The sequence below is a fragment of the Bactrocera oleae genome, chromosome 6 (assembly GCF_042242935.1).
Source record: "Bactrocera oleae isolate idBacOlea1 chromosome 6, idBacOlea1, whole genome shotgun sequence".
Taxonomy (NCBI): Eukaryota; Metazoa; Arthropoda; class Insecta; order Diptera; family Tephritidae; genus Bactrocera; species Bactrocera oleae.
The window spans coordinates 17,201,532-17,216,383 of NC_091540.1; the positions used below are offsets into that span (position 1 = coordinate 17,201,532).

The 14,852-nt window shown below is 32.5% G+C and overlaps 1 protein-coding gene and 1 non-coding gene across 3 annotated transcripts in view; both read right to left on the bottom strand.

The window, feature by feature from the left end:
* The window catches only part of LOC106616408 (speract receptor), a 110,916-nt gene that overhangs the window by 36,566 nt on the left and 59,498 nt on the right, over nt 1-14,852 (bottom strand). The window lies entirely within an intron of this gene.
* On the bottom strand, nt 4,052-4,249 carry LOC118680595 (U2 spliceosomal RNA). Its single transcript, XR_004976177.2, has one exon. It is a non-coding gene; the product is annotated as a U2 spliceosomal RNA (small nuclear RNA).

Here is a 14,852-nt window from a genome sequence, read left to right on the forward strand (position 1 = left end):
TTAATGATGACGGAAATAGGTAGACAGTCAGGAACCTTAGGGATAAGACTGCGACACGCTACGCCACAAACAAAAGGAATTGCCAATTTCTTAGGGTTAAAGACTAAGGCCTTATCTTTCGTTTGTTCACTTCCAACTACTTGAAAAATATCTCATTTCGAAGATTTTGTAGGAAATTAAATGATCTACAAAAGGGTCTCGTACGATTTGTTCGGGAACCTAACCGTTTAAAAGATATTAAAGGTTGAAATTTAATTATTTTAAGGCAAATTTTTTGTTCTTATTATTTTATAACTCAATGAAATAAAAATCAATATAAATCGGAAAACTCATAGTTTGTAGGAAACTTTCATCTGTACAAAACCAGTCTCTTATTATTAAAAAACAATACATATATACATATGTATATCAACGTTCATAGAGTACAAGTTCACGACAACTTTGAAATCATATTTTGATGACGAAGTTGGTTCTAATTGGTTGGTTGCCATAGTCTTTTAATATGTTTGTGTTATTTTATTATTTTTGAAATAGTCTAATATATTGATTATAAAAGCTATTAAATGGTATTTTTCTTGCTAGCAATTGATAAGAATTTGTATCAAAGAAGTTATGAAATGGTTTTGCATTTAAACAAAACAGCGGTTTTAACCGATTGCAGCAATGTTGAATCCGATGATACATCCGATTTAGAAGGGACACAGTTACCTCTTACTGGTGTATATAAGCTTCAGTTATGTAGTTATATAGTAAATATGTATTTATGACTTCATTTCACCTAGGTATACAAAGTTCCTGAGGAACAGAGTACTGATAACAAATTATTGGATACAAATTTAACAACTGAAAGGGTTACATACGTGGGTTAATCACGTAAGCGAGGGCAGGATGGTGAAACCAACTAAAATAATAATGTAGATGATGTCCCAATGTAAACAAATATTTAACAATATAAATGGGTAAACCATTTTAATATAAAACAAATTTGGAAAATGGTAATTACCAGAATGCAGTGACAAAATGAAGCGGTTGTTTTTTTGATTTCGAATGTATTTTTAAATTAGATCTCTTAATGGAGATATATAATATTAGATAATTGTTTGAATAAAAGCGCAAAAAAACCAATATAAATATTTAATAAAATTTTTTTAATTCGCCTCACTGTAAGTATTGGCTCAATGACGTCAAGGTTGTCATAACTTTGTATTCTATGAACGTTAACATAATCGAAAAATACTCAGTATTATAAACAATAAAAAAAAATACCCAATGTATGGAAAGCACCCCTAGAATGATGCCTTCTGATTGAAGTTTACATATGCCCCCACAAAATCTTTTTTATTGCAATCTGTTTTTTGAAACAGAATTACCAATCCAAGTTTGCAAGCCATTTGAATATCTTCGTTACAAAAAGTATTAACATCCAGCATTACGAGCGTATCCGTGTCGTTCGGCTTATTTGCCTGAGATAGCGAGCAGTGTCATCATTTACTTTAATGTCCGTCCCCTTTGACTCTATTTACTTTCACTTAAGTTCTTAAATTAACAACAAAGGATGCAATATCCTTCGGGAAGTTGTAATATGAGCTGTATTCCTTACTTCCCAACCAATCTCTTCGCTTCAATACGCTGCAGACGCTTGTTGTGTGCGCCTGTTAAGACGTGACCGCATCTGTTATTGTTGTTGTTATTGTTGTGTGCTACTCTCCATGCCAAGCATAATTTAATTTCACATATTTTATGCTGTCTGCATAAATTGTTTTTATAGTTGGGTGTGCAGAGGAAAAGCGAGTGAGAGGATGTTGGGGGATGTATAAAACTATGCAGTTTAAAAAGTGTACTTGGTGAGGAGAGGTAAATGTGATTGCAAGTTCTTCGGCTCAATCGAACTCTAGTTAAAGTCGAGTATTATTTTAGTAATGTTTTTTTAAATACGAGCCGATTGAGGGATTTTTAGAGGAAAGCTTCTTAAAAAAAATGTAGATCTTTCTCGTGTTTCTAACCACCATTAACACTTACAAGCTATGTGGCTATTGCCCTTTTGTAGTGCAACCATACCAAATTTTCCTGAAGCTTGAAAATGAAGTACCTTATACATTTTCTATTTCTGTTAAGCTTAACGCTTTTCTTTGACAACAAGGGAAATAGGGAAATCTTGGTACATTCTGAAGATTCAGTTTTACTACAAATATCATGTATGTCGTATCAGCACTCTTCTCCGGATAGCACAGATCATTTGAGTGCTTAAACTACAATACTTTCTTTTAAATAGAGTACGAATCGATACGATCTCTGGAATCTCTTCTTTTTCAATGTTGTGATTGGATTGTCGTCTATCTTGTTTTGTCATTGTGTGTTGGAAACAAGAAGAACCGTCGAATATATTTTAATTAAAAAGCATTAGTTCGTTTTATGACTAAAATCAATGCAGTGTCACTTTTTTTTCGGTTTCTTTAAGTTTGCTAAATTTTCGATTATTATATAATATATATATTACATTATATTAAGCTCTCATATTATCATGTTCTATATTCCTATCATATCTTTTGCTCGGGTTTTGCGACACGAAGAAAAGCAGTAGTAAACGAGAAGTCCGCACACAAATCAAAAATTGCAAATACAGATACAGATAAACGGTTTCCGTTTATTTAGTTTAGTTTATTTTTTAAGGTTTAGCTAAAAATTCTCCCTTGGTTATGGACTGATTTAGCTAGTTTTTCGTACTTTTCAGATAAATAATTTTTCATCTCGCGAGCAGCTTTGTGAGTTTCTATAATTCTATATACAGGTCTTCCCTTGTTGAGAATTTGTTTAAAATCTTTGATTCATAAGATCTATCGAGGTGAGTCCTTATCTCTCCCTTGTCATGAAACAGTTGTTTTATCAAATCAATTTCGGGCCTATAAAAGAGCCAAGGCAATATATCACAATAAAATTTCAGACACATAATGCCTCCACTGTGTAAAACTTCCATGGTTCTCATTGTGCAACATTATGTCTACCATTTTTCAATGCTGATATGATTTAATATTTTGGTAGGACAACAAGGTATGCACGCATCTTTTATACATACATATATCATATACATATACCTACATACATATGTTGTGACTTACGAAGCACAAATAATTGCCTTAAGGCTTATTGTAAATAAAATTTATATTGTAGCTAAAATTTTATTTAGAACTATTTATTGTCTTTAACAAATTGGAAACACACTTGTATATATACTATATAAACATACATACATAAGTATATATTTCATAAATATTTTCTTCTTCGATGCAATACCATAGTTTTATTGAAATTTTTGTATTTTTATGCAGAAAACCAATAAAACTTGGCATTTTAAGTGCACAACAACAACAGCTGTGTCCGATTTGTGTCTCTCGTTGTGCCAGTTTTATGGCATTTGAAAATATTCAAATAAGCCACGAGCGAAATATTGGAAACCAGCAAAAAAAACTATCACACAACATTCACACCTGTCTTTTGCATAGTTTTTCTTCATTTTCTACTCAGCTGCTGGAACTGACAATTTTGCTACGGATTTTATGGCAAATAAATAGAAATAATAAACTGGCATGGGGAAATAAATACTCGTACTTATAGGGGCAAATGTATATCAAGAACATATGTTGTTATTACATATTTTGATATGCACCACATGTAGGTGAAAGAAATAACTTTATTAGAAATTTTCTATATTGGAATCTTGAAAATCGCTCAAACTCTAGCTATAAACTAAATTTTAGGTAAAATGTACCCGATATAAGATCAAAACCTTTATAAATATTGTGCAATTTGTTTACTTTCCTTCCTAACATTTTTCTTTTTTCCTAAAGAACCAATACAGCACTTGTTTGACCAATTTTATTGTTAGTGAAATTTTCCAAATATTAATGAAATATAATCAATTAAAAAGAACCAATTGAAAACGCAGAAACGTTATTAGTTGAATGTTTATATATTTTTATGAAATTGTTTCCTGTACGAATAATTATCATGTTAGCGATTCTACACAATTTTTTAACCTTTTGATATGTATTCAATAATTTGGGCTGAATTCCCGGTGGTACTGCAATACCGGGACAACCCGTAACGGAGGTGGAGCAAGCCCCTAAAACACTCCGTCGATTTCCAAAAATCAGTTTAACATTTGTTGTCCTCCGATGGAGGATCTATCAGATGTTAAGCTGATAAGAACAGATACTACACTTTGATCTTAGCCTTGAGGCCGAGAAGCGATAACTATATCACGTCAAAATTAAACTATTTCTGCAAAAATGCATCTAAAGTGTGTGAGAATTAAAGAAACTACAAAAGGCCAAAGAAATGCTAAGAAATCGTACACTGCGTACGTGTACCCAAAAAGTGAAGAATGGAAGGAAAAGGCCGCTTACCTTTATATGCAGGTAATGCACCCTTATGAATAATTGTTGCTTTCATGTGTATTGAATATTTCTTCATGTAAATGTGTTTCGTTTTTTATTCGTAATACTATATGTAAAATAAAAACGTATGTATGTATGTATGTACTATACATACGTTTTTATACTCTTACAACATGTTGCTACAGAGTATAATAGTTTTGTTCACCTAACGGTTGTTTGTATCACCTAAAACTAATCGAGATAGATATGGAGTTATGTATATATCAAAGATCAGAATCACAAAACGAGTTTAATTCCGAGTGTCTATTCTTCATACACTCTGAAATTGATTAAAATCTGATAATAAGCATGCCCACTCCCCCATATAACGGTTTTGTTGAAAACCACTAAAAGTGCAATAACAAATTTTTTTGCAACCAAGATGGTACAGATGGGTTTTTTAGGCTCGGGTGTAAAAATTTGACAAAGGGAGTGGCACCGTCCACATTTAGATGAGATCCTATATCTCAGAAACTACTTGACCAATTCCAAAATTTGGTTTGTGAGGTTATCTTAATATTTCTATCACACACTACAAAACGGGCGAAATCGGATGACAACCACGCCTACTTCCTTTATAACAAACTTTCAAATTTCATCTGAGTCTTTGAATTTAAAGTATACAAATTAAACATCAATGAAGTTATCAGAATAAAACCTCAGTGGACCTCAGTGCATATGGCAAATTTTTTACCGCACATACATACATATCGGTCAATCTGTGAGGTCTAGTATTGAAATTCGGCAAAAATATTTTTATGACGACAGCATGCCCTTGTGCCTAAAGTAAAGTAAAATCGTCAATCTTCAGTAATAATTAGGTTAGAATTTCAATCGATGGACCGAGGCTAGATATACATACATAACCACATAGATATGTTTGCACAGGTGTCATTTAGACCCCTTTATGGAAAACTTTTTTCTTTCCAAAGAAATCATTCAAAACTGATCAAAGTTTTCTCTTTTGGGAACTTATTGATACAAATTTTATTTCTAGTGTATTGCTTCAAAGTTTGTAATACCCAGACGGAATCGTCGGAGACCCTAAAAAATGTATACATATGTAATTGATCAGTAAGCTGCGAGCTGAGTCGTTTTAATCATGTCCGTCTGTCTGTATGTACGCGAACTAGTCAATCAGTTTTTGAGATGTCGATTTGATATTTTGCACGTGTTCTTTTCTTCCAAAGAAGGAGCTCATTTAGCGGAACCGCCGATATCGGACTAATATAGCATATAATATACATAGCTGCCATACAAATTGAATGCTCGGAATTAAGTCCTTGTGTGAAAATTGTTTTCTTTGGCAAGATATCTTCACGAAATTTGACATGGATTATTCTCCAAAGCAGCATTCAATTCAAAGTTAAAAGTGCGTTTCTTTATTGCTATATTCAGTGCAGTGGTCTGTGACATATAAGCATTCAATTAAAGTGGGTATACATTCAAACACAATCAAATTACTCTCTGCCAAGCTATGAAAAGAACTTCATGACATCCAGTCTATTTTTACAACATTTTTCTTTTCAATTACCTTCGTTGAGGCACTAAATATCGAAATCATCAGCAATCACTCATCACACTTCAAAGCTGGAAGCGGGAGTAATTTCCTTGCCTCTCTTTGTCGGTTGCTGACTAATGACAATGATTTTTCATTTCTGTCATGGCACAAATATTTTATAATGTGTAAAATTTTATCACACTTCACGCATAAGCTAACGAAAAATCTGGCAGGCGAAAGAAGCAAAGTTGAGAGTGCGAAGAATCACAGTAAATTACAGGACATTAATTTTTCTGCTCCTAATTTTTGAAAGAGAGTGCGTGCCAAAGGTGAGATATGTGTACGGATGGGCAAAACCTTAGCATGTGCTAAAAGGGCACAGGGATTGTCAAAAGAGAAGATTAAATATGTCGAAGCCGATCGTCACGTTACACAATAAAAAAAAATCGTGTTTAAATTGCATTAAAAAAAACGAAATTACTTAATGAACGACCCAATGGGTTTGCCTGAAGATGATTTTTTACACCACATTGAAATGAAGTTTCCTTAATTTATTGTTGGATATGTAGCATTCCCTTAAAAAAATTGTTTAATGCGGTCATATCCAGGTGTGAATTTACAATATGCATTATGCCTTTACTTATTATTAACAATTCATTTTAATTTAGGTACGCTTCTACCACAAGATAAAGAAGTTTTAAACAAACGATTACTTGAAAATGCCTTTGGGATTATGACAACACTTGGAGAATTTTGTTGTCTCCTTTGCATATGCATCCAACATTCAAATCAACAGTTTTACTGCATAATTTCGTAAAAATACATGATGGCAGTTACTGTCCTCTTGATTATGTTGACCAATAACAAGGTGATACCATAATCAATAGTCTATGGCGGCAAGAAGTTGTAACATCACTGCTAAGATCCAAATATTGCGTTCGCCTTGAGGGATAGTCTCAAGCCTTTATTTATTCGAACCCACTTTAAATTATTTAATAATTTTTAAATTAAATTAAATTGGAGATAATGATCATACAATACCTTTGTTGTGATACAGAGAATTTTTTATTTTATTACTTATACAATGCAGTAGCAATAAAACTTAAATCTAATGACAGAAACTCATTTCACTAAATGACAATAATGATAAAGCCAAAACCTAAAATAAATGCAACACAAATTAACAAAAACAGTAAAAATATAACTTTTACAAAAAAACTCAGAAGAGGTGCAGGAAAGGTTGAAAACAGAAATCCTGAGCAACGTCCACAATTCTTAACACTATATAAAACAGTAAGAAAGCCAGCAACAAAAAAATGTCTGCCGCTAAGCGAAGCAAAAGTTTTATGTAATATGGCCATTACGATGGGACAAAGCAACGATAAAGTAAGTCTGCAATCAGCAGTTGACTGAACGCTTTTGTGCTGACGGAGGTCTATATTTTACGTATGATATTGAACTAATTCTTACTCGATCATGATTTATGATAAAATATCATAAAGTCCCTTTTTTAAATGCCAAATTGTCCATCTATATGGTAATCTAATCGCCACTCAACCGGAAATAATATTAATGTTGATGCATTCATTTGAACGTGTACAAATTCAGTTCGGCATAGACCCGTTGATTTGCTATGTCACACTGTAAAAGCAAGAACACAATGTCATTTTGTGAGAGTCGTTTGGTAGGGGTCGTGCCCATCCCCGGATATATGTATGTGTATTTATATATACGTACATTTAAATATTCTCGGACAGAATAGCAAGGTAGCAAATCAAATCTGACAATAAGCTTTTTAGCACCTTAACGGTAATCCAGTTACTTTATAGCACATACATATAAACATATACAATATATTTGCGAGTATAGTAAATACTTTTACTCGGGCGTAAGAGTTTTCTCTTATTAAAGGCGTTTTATGTAAAATTTAAAATTCTAATATCATTTAACGGAATTTGCATAATAAATTATATATATAAATATTTATATTATGAATTCAAAATGTTTCTAACAACATATTTTGTAGTTCATTAACTTCTTTTTTACACAATCTAATTACTTTCAATATGACAAAAGTTACAACACATAAATCCCTTCTTGACTTCATAAATTTCCACTTTTATTGCTCGTTACTCAGTATGAAGTATTTTTGTTGTTGTAAAAATTTATTAATTTGTTGTCTCGGTACATAAATTATGTTTTTCGTCAAATTTAATTACGATGTTAACGAGATGTTGCCCCATAAATGTTTATGTAATTAAATGAAAAGGAATTTAAAATGTAATAAATTTAGACAGCTGTTTTGGGAACTTGGAAATGCGTGAGTAAAAATTTTTTCAATGAACTTTCCAATAGATTTCCGCACAAGAGTGAGTGAACTGTCTAAACTAATGCTTAGGTTGCCGTATGGATAAGTATATAAAGTAAGAAACTCTTGCACCAGATAAATGAGATATTTGTTTGATATAAAGTATCACTATAATATTAACATATACAATAGCTGACAATAGCTTTCAATTTCCTCAAAGGAAAATTAATTTTTTCTTAATGTCAATTTTTAATGTTTCTTTTCTAAAAAGTAGCTTAAACTTAGTAGAAGATCTTTTGAGAGTGCATAACTGCCACTAAAATTGACTGGACCAGAGACAAGATTGCCATACGTTGCGTCATAAATGAAACGAGCTGTCAAACTTTAGTTTGTGACGTCCATTAACCAATTTATTTTTCCGTCAAATTTTTTCGAAAAAAATTACATATACACTTTCTCTTGAATTTTACTTCATTGTTAGATTTTTAAGAATTTCGAGGATTTAATTTATAATCAGAATGCGCTTCTTCAGAATAGTACACGGGTGTTGAAACATCTTTTAACCAACAAGTTAAACAACCTTCTATCGAATAAATTGGATCAAAAATGTTTTAATGAACAATCTCAGACAAGTTCGACATAAAATCAACCCCTACAGTGTAATTTGAATCCTGTTAGCTTTTTTGATTTTATCGAAACAAAAATTTGTACAAGTTGAGTACTGATATATGGTACGGCAAACGATTCAGAGAAATCAGAGCATAATCACACCCATTTCCCATAGCTCTCAATCCTAATGCTTCTCAGCGAAATGGAATAGGAAAATGACAACCGATATACCATATTCTAAATAAAATTGGGAAAGATTGCTTCAATTATATGTCCACAACTCTTATAACATAAAATGGAATAATTTAAGTCCGACCTATGAACTAACATAGCTTGGGCTGCACGGCAGCTTCCAAACCCTTCACAGGTGTATTTATTATAACATAAAAATATATAAAATGAGCATTACTTTGGTTTTGATTAGTCAGCCATACGCTATAGTGGTCCGATCTAAACAATATGTTCTGAGATTGTAGTGTTGCCTTGGACATAGTCTATGCCGAATTTTGTGAAAATAATTTCTTAAATAAAAAAGTGTTCCATTCAAGAACTTGATTTTAATCCATCAGTTTGTATGACAGCTATATGCTATAGTCCGACATCGGCGTCTCCGAGAAATGAGCAGCATCTTGGGAAGAAAGGGAAGTGTACGAAAAATCTCAAAAACTGAGGGACTAGTTCGTGTATATACAGATAGACAGGCTTTGTAAGGTCTCTGACGTTTCCTTCTGGGTTTTACAAACTTCGTGGTAAACTTAATATACCCTGTTCAGAGTATAAACATATTAAGTTCGGATAGTGAGCGATATACATAACGTACTTATCTTCATATAACATGATGAGATAGCGCTAAATAATTAGTTCTCAAAATCAAAGATAAAATTATCCGAACTCATTGATTCGAGAGAGCGTTGTCAAAGTACACATTTTTTATAACATTTGACAATGGTGCCACTAGTGAAAAAAATACTTTTTGAGATTTTTTAATGTATTTCTTGGGTATTTTTCGGTTTCCATTTACAGAAAAATCTACATAATTAAAATTAGTTTAACAAGCTAGACTTCTAAATATATGTACGTGTATATTTTAATCAAAAAAGATTTTCTAAATTAACTTTTAAAACTAATTTTAACAAAATATTTTAATATTTCAAAACAGTTACAAGTTTTAAATAAGCCAACCATGAACATTACTTAGTTTTTATATACTGAATAAACAAATATCTTTCGATAATTTATTAGGAAGTCAAAGTTTACATAACATTTGCTGGGAATTCTAACCAAAATATGTATATACGTTGACAATTGGTACTGCTAAGCAAAACAATACTCTACGACAAAATACCCGCTCTTTCTTAAAAACAAAATTATATTAAAACTCTTTAAATAAATATTAGAAATATACGTAAAAGTCACCAAAAAATCTGATCTCACAAATTACCCACTAATTTCGCAATTTATTTCTGCGGGACATTTAATGGTAGTTCATTGTTTTGCTTGTCATCTGTTCAGTAGCTCATGAACTCGTGGTTTTGTTTGGTGTTTATATAAACAAATTTAAAAATACATTTAATATCGAAGTAATATATTTAAATACATATTTTCTAATTAATTCCTAAATGGACGATCTACAATATGTTGTTGATACAATATTTTATGAAGACAGCACAGCCAGCACGAGCAATGTTACTGGGAAGATTAGAGGCGACTATATCATCATTTTTATTTGTAAATATGATTTACTTGTGAAGTGTGTTTCTGATATTAACATTATGTCAATATAATTTTGATTTAAAAATATTTCAATTCCTCGTGTCGGAGGGTATAAGCCATTGGCATTCCATATTGCTAATCTTCAGTTCACTTGCTTAGCTTGTTCATAAGTAGAGATATCATGTTAAGTAGTGCATTTGTTAATTCTATTTGTTTTGCTTGTAGCTGTTTAATTTTTTTCATTGTATTTTGTTTATTCATGTCATTTTGTTCATTTGCGACATTACCTTTTAATACAAAAGAATAAGTCTGCTCAGTGCTGTTATTTGTCTCATTGTTATTTATGATTTAGGTAACCCATTACCTAAGCTAAGGAAGATTTTTTGGTCTATAACTTTTCTCTCTCCTCCAGTCTTTGCAAAAACTGGTTTGTTTTAGCCGAGTTTTTGACCGAGTTGCTGGTATTCACTGTGTGATTTTGTAAGCAATGTACACATGTGGCTAAAGTGTCTTTGGACTTAGTGCATCTAAACTCATAAATTTCCTTTTAATTGGCACTTAGCTCCAAAACAACAAAAACATTGATAATGGCAGCTTAGTTATTCTGCTTTTAACATTATATACGTTTCTTACTCTAGGTCCATGCATTCATTTTGCAATATTATTCAGGTAGGTTTATTGTCAATACTTACTCTCACTCTCACTAATATAGTATATATATATACATATAATATATTTGCCAAGCACAGACAATTAATGCCAGTGTGCATTTTAAATTGATTTTAAATATCTTTTCAAAAACATTTTTTCTCAAATTTATTGATTTTTTATTTCCACAAATTTGTATAAGCATGAGAAAAAAATTGCTATCGTTTTCAACGCCTGCTCGATGAATACCATAATGTAATTGAAATTTATTTTTGGTAATCCAGTTTTCACCCACAAATTAAAAAAAATCAAAAATAATATGACCCTTGCCATGTATCATGGTTTGCAGTCTTTTATTCATTGAATGCTACACATTTTTTTTAAAGTAAATTTTGACCATACGCAAATAATACCAGACAAAAATCACGGTACCTACTTGATAACTGCATTTAGAGTGCTGCCAACGTAAGTGTACATGTTTTTTTTGGCTGCTCAAAAATTGGTTATTTATAAAAATACAAAAATACATATGATTTATATTGTTACTCTTGGTTGCAGCTTTAAAGCGGACATAGTTTAAGAGAAAAGTCTCTTCAAAGTCAAAGAATCTCTCTGTACAAGTTTTTTTTTGTTCACTGTATACGAGTGTATCCTATATACTTCTATGTGCTTTCCACGTTATTTACCCACTCCTCCACAAGTTTGAGGATAAAATTTACTCACATACATATGTAAGCAGTAAAAATTTTCTACTTAAATCCAATAAAATTAATATGAAGAAACCTCATTGAAGTGATAAATCGTTTAGTAATCGTTTTAATTGTTTATGTCAATCTATTTGAATTATACCAGTTGTATGTTCGATTCACTACTCTCTAAGTTTTGGTGAAGCTTTACAGTTTCTTTCTTTAATTTCTGGTGAAGATAGCTAAATTTAGAATAAATAAACCGCCTCGTTTTGAAGAAAAAATATCACAACTTACTTAATTCGAGCTTTATAGAAAAGAGAAAAAATTTTACACATTCTTTTTTTAAATGAGATAAATGAGTTTTTCAGGTCCACAATGGTCACATTCATAAACAAAGTAAGTTTCATTTATCTTCAACAAGACATCGTGAAGACTTCATTTTAAATCAAACAGATTTAAAGCTGCGCGTGTTAAATAGTATGTCGCCGCTATTTTATTGCACTGATTTGTTTTTAATTCCTCGTAACACTGCGGAGAGAGTAATAAAAAATGAACGCATAATCGCTTACAAGGCCATGAAACCCCTTTTTATTGCTGTGCATAAAGTCAAGAGACGAGCTGCCAAAGTATTGTTTGAAACTGTATGGCGTTATAAATGCGGAAGCCTGAGAAAACACACCATCGCCAACGCCAGCGAGTGAGTAAAGCTTTAAGTGAGGCGAATAGCTAGTGAACAGCTGTGGAAATGTTTATGAAAGTGCAAAAATGAAAAGTGAATAGCAAACAGTTAGTCGAGAGTGGTGAGTAGTGAGGAGTGCAGAGTGAACGCTGAGGATTGGGCGCCCTGCAGAGTGCATTAAAAAAGTGATGATACTTGATATGCAGCGAAATTAAAGCAGTGCTTCAGCTGGCTGCTACGTGCTCAGCGTTGCGCTGAGTAATTTGTTGGTATTAAAAAAATAGTTTGTTTTTGCCTCAAGCATAAAATAATAGCATACATTTAAGCGCTGGTATTTGCCAGCGAGCTAATCCATTTCATGCCAAAAAGTATGCTTTGAAATATGTAAACGAACAATCTGTTTAACACTGGCAATTAATTGTATAAATTTATAAAACAATATTAATCCTCTGATGGTTTAAAGCTGGAAAAATTACTTAAGGTTAAGGGCGTCAACAAAAAATTTTTATGAGGACTCTTAAGATTATTCAATATTCGAAACAGAGGAATGTATTGTATATAGGCTGAAGATCAGCAGTGTGAGTTCCTGATGCCTTGAAGTCCTGGAAAGTCTTGATTCTACTCAAAAATGTTTAAGTATTAAGGAGATTAGCTTGCAGATTCGTATTAGATATTATTTGGGATTAGATATTTCAGGATCTGGGTTGTTTCTGCAATATATAAACTAATAATGTCATGTCTGTTATAGCCCTGAGACTGGGCCCAGTTGATTTACAGGAGTTTATTGGCTAAAGTAGTTTTTGTGAACGTTCGAGTGTGAACGGTGTGTAAGACAAGTGTAGTAAAGCTTTAAGGATCTTAACATAGCTATGGTATAGACTAATCTATGAAAAGTTAATAACGATTTAAATGCATTATATTTTAACTCGCTGATATTTTGATGTCGCCATTTAAAATTTTTCGGGGCTAAACAAATTTTGATTACACTTAAGCCACCACTGTACTGTTTATATGTACTTACAATATGCGTTACAAATTGAATTTTGAAAAGAAAATTACCAAAAAGATTCCTTCAAAAAACTCCGCATTTGCTTAAAGTACTATTCCAGTAGGCAAGCAGATATCCTAAAATATTGGCATTTACTTTGCCTCAATATGACAGCTGTTGAAGAGTTTGCCGCATGTATAGCCTACTTTTAGGCAGACTCAAGCAAGAGAAAAAAGCCCAGTGGCGAATATTAAAGCCTGGGAAAGTTTGTGCAGACACATTGGCTGCCATTGAGCGTTACGTTTTTTTTACTTTTCCATATTATTGCCACATTGCATGCCACATAAACTTTATGTTGCATACTTGGTGAACTCGTAGAATGTTATCTGTCAGCGCACAGATACGCCTCGTTGCGTTGAATATTGCCATTTACGCTAACCACATTCGAGTGCCAGCTACAATAAACGAAAAGCAACACCAACAGTAACCACAAGAAGCAGACATCATACGCAATAAAAGCTGTGCGCAATGAGTTGTCCACATCCTGTTGGCCTTTCTTTCCTTGTTGCACATTTATCTAAGTATATTTTATAAGTCGTTGCAGTATATATGTGCGTGTGTGTTGCTTTGTGTGCTATTTTGAGCTATATGTTTGCCAAGTAATTCAATACTGTTTGACTGCTATCGCTTACGCTCTAAACGCCACACAAAGTCGGTGTGCTGCACTGCGTATACGTAACATGCCGATAATGCCAGAGACGTCACAAACACAAGCAAACTGCTACAGCTTTCTAGTTTTGCTTACTTTAGCTTTTGCCGTCTGCATCTTCAAGTTATTTAATACTATTATTATTGTCATTCAGTCGCTGACAGTTGGAAAATCAATTTCAAATGGCATACTTTGCACGCTTTGCACATTTTTCATCAGCGCGTGTTCGCCGTGGAAATTATCTGCAGCATTCTCCACGCTGAGTGCAATCAATTGAAAATGGCAATCCAATTATTTATGTTTATTTAATTTCGTTGGATGCAACAAAGATATTCTCCATACATGTACATATGTACGTCGCTAAGTGTCTGCGGGCACATTTATTTGAGTGTGTATATGTGTATAGGTGTGTGTTTGACATTTGAGTGGCGAAGCGTGTTTGGCAGATTCTTAAAGTTGTCGCACTTTCGCAGCTTAAACACACATCGTTGATTTGCTTTCTTCGATTATGCCAAATTGCTTTTATCGAAAAGTATACATATATAATGTGTGTATGCATGTACATATATGTGTAC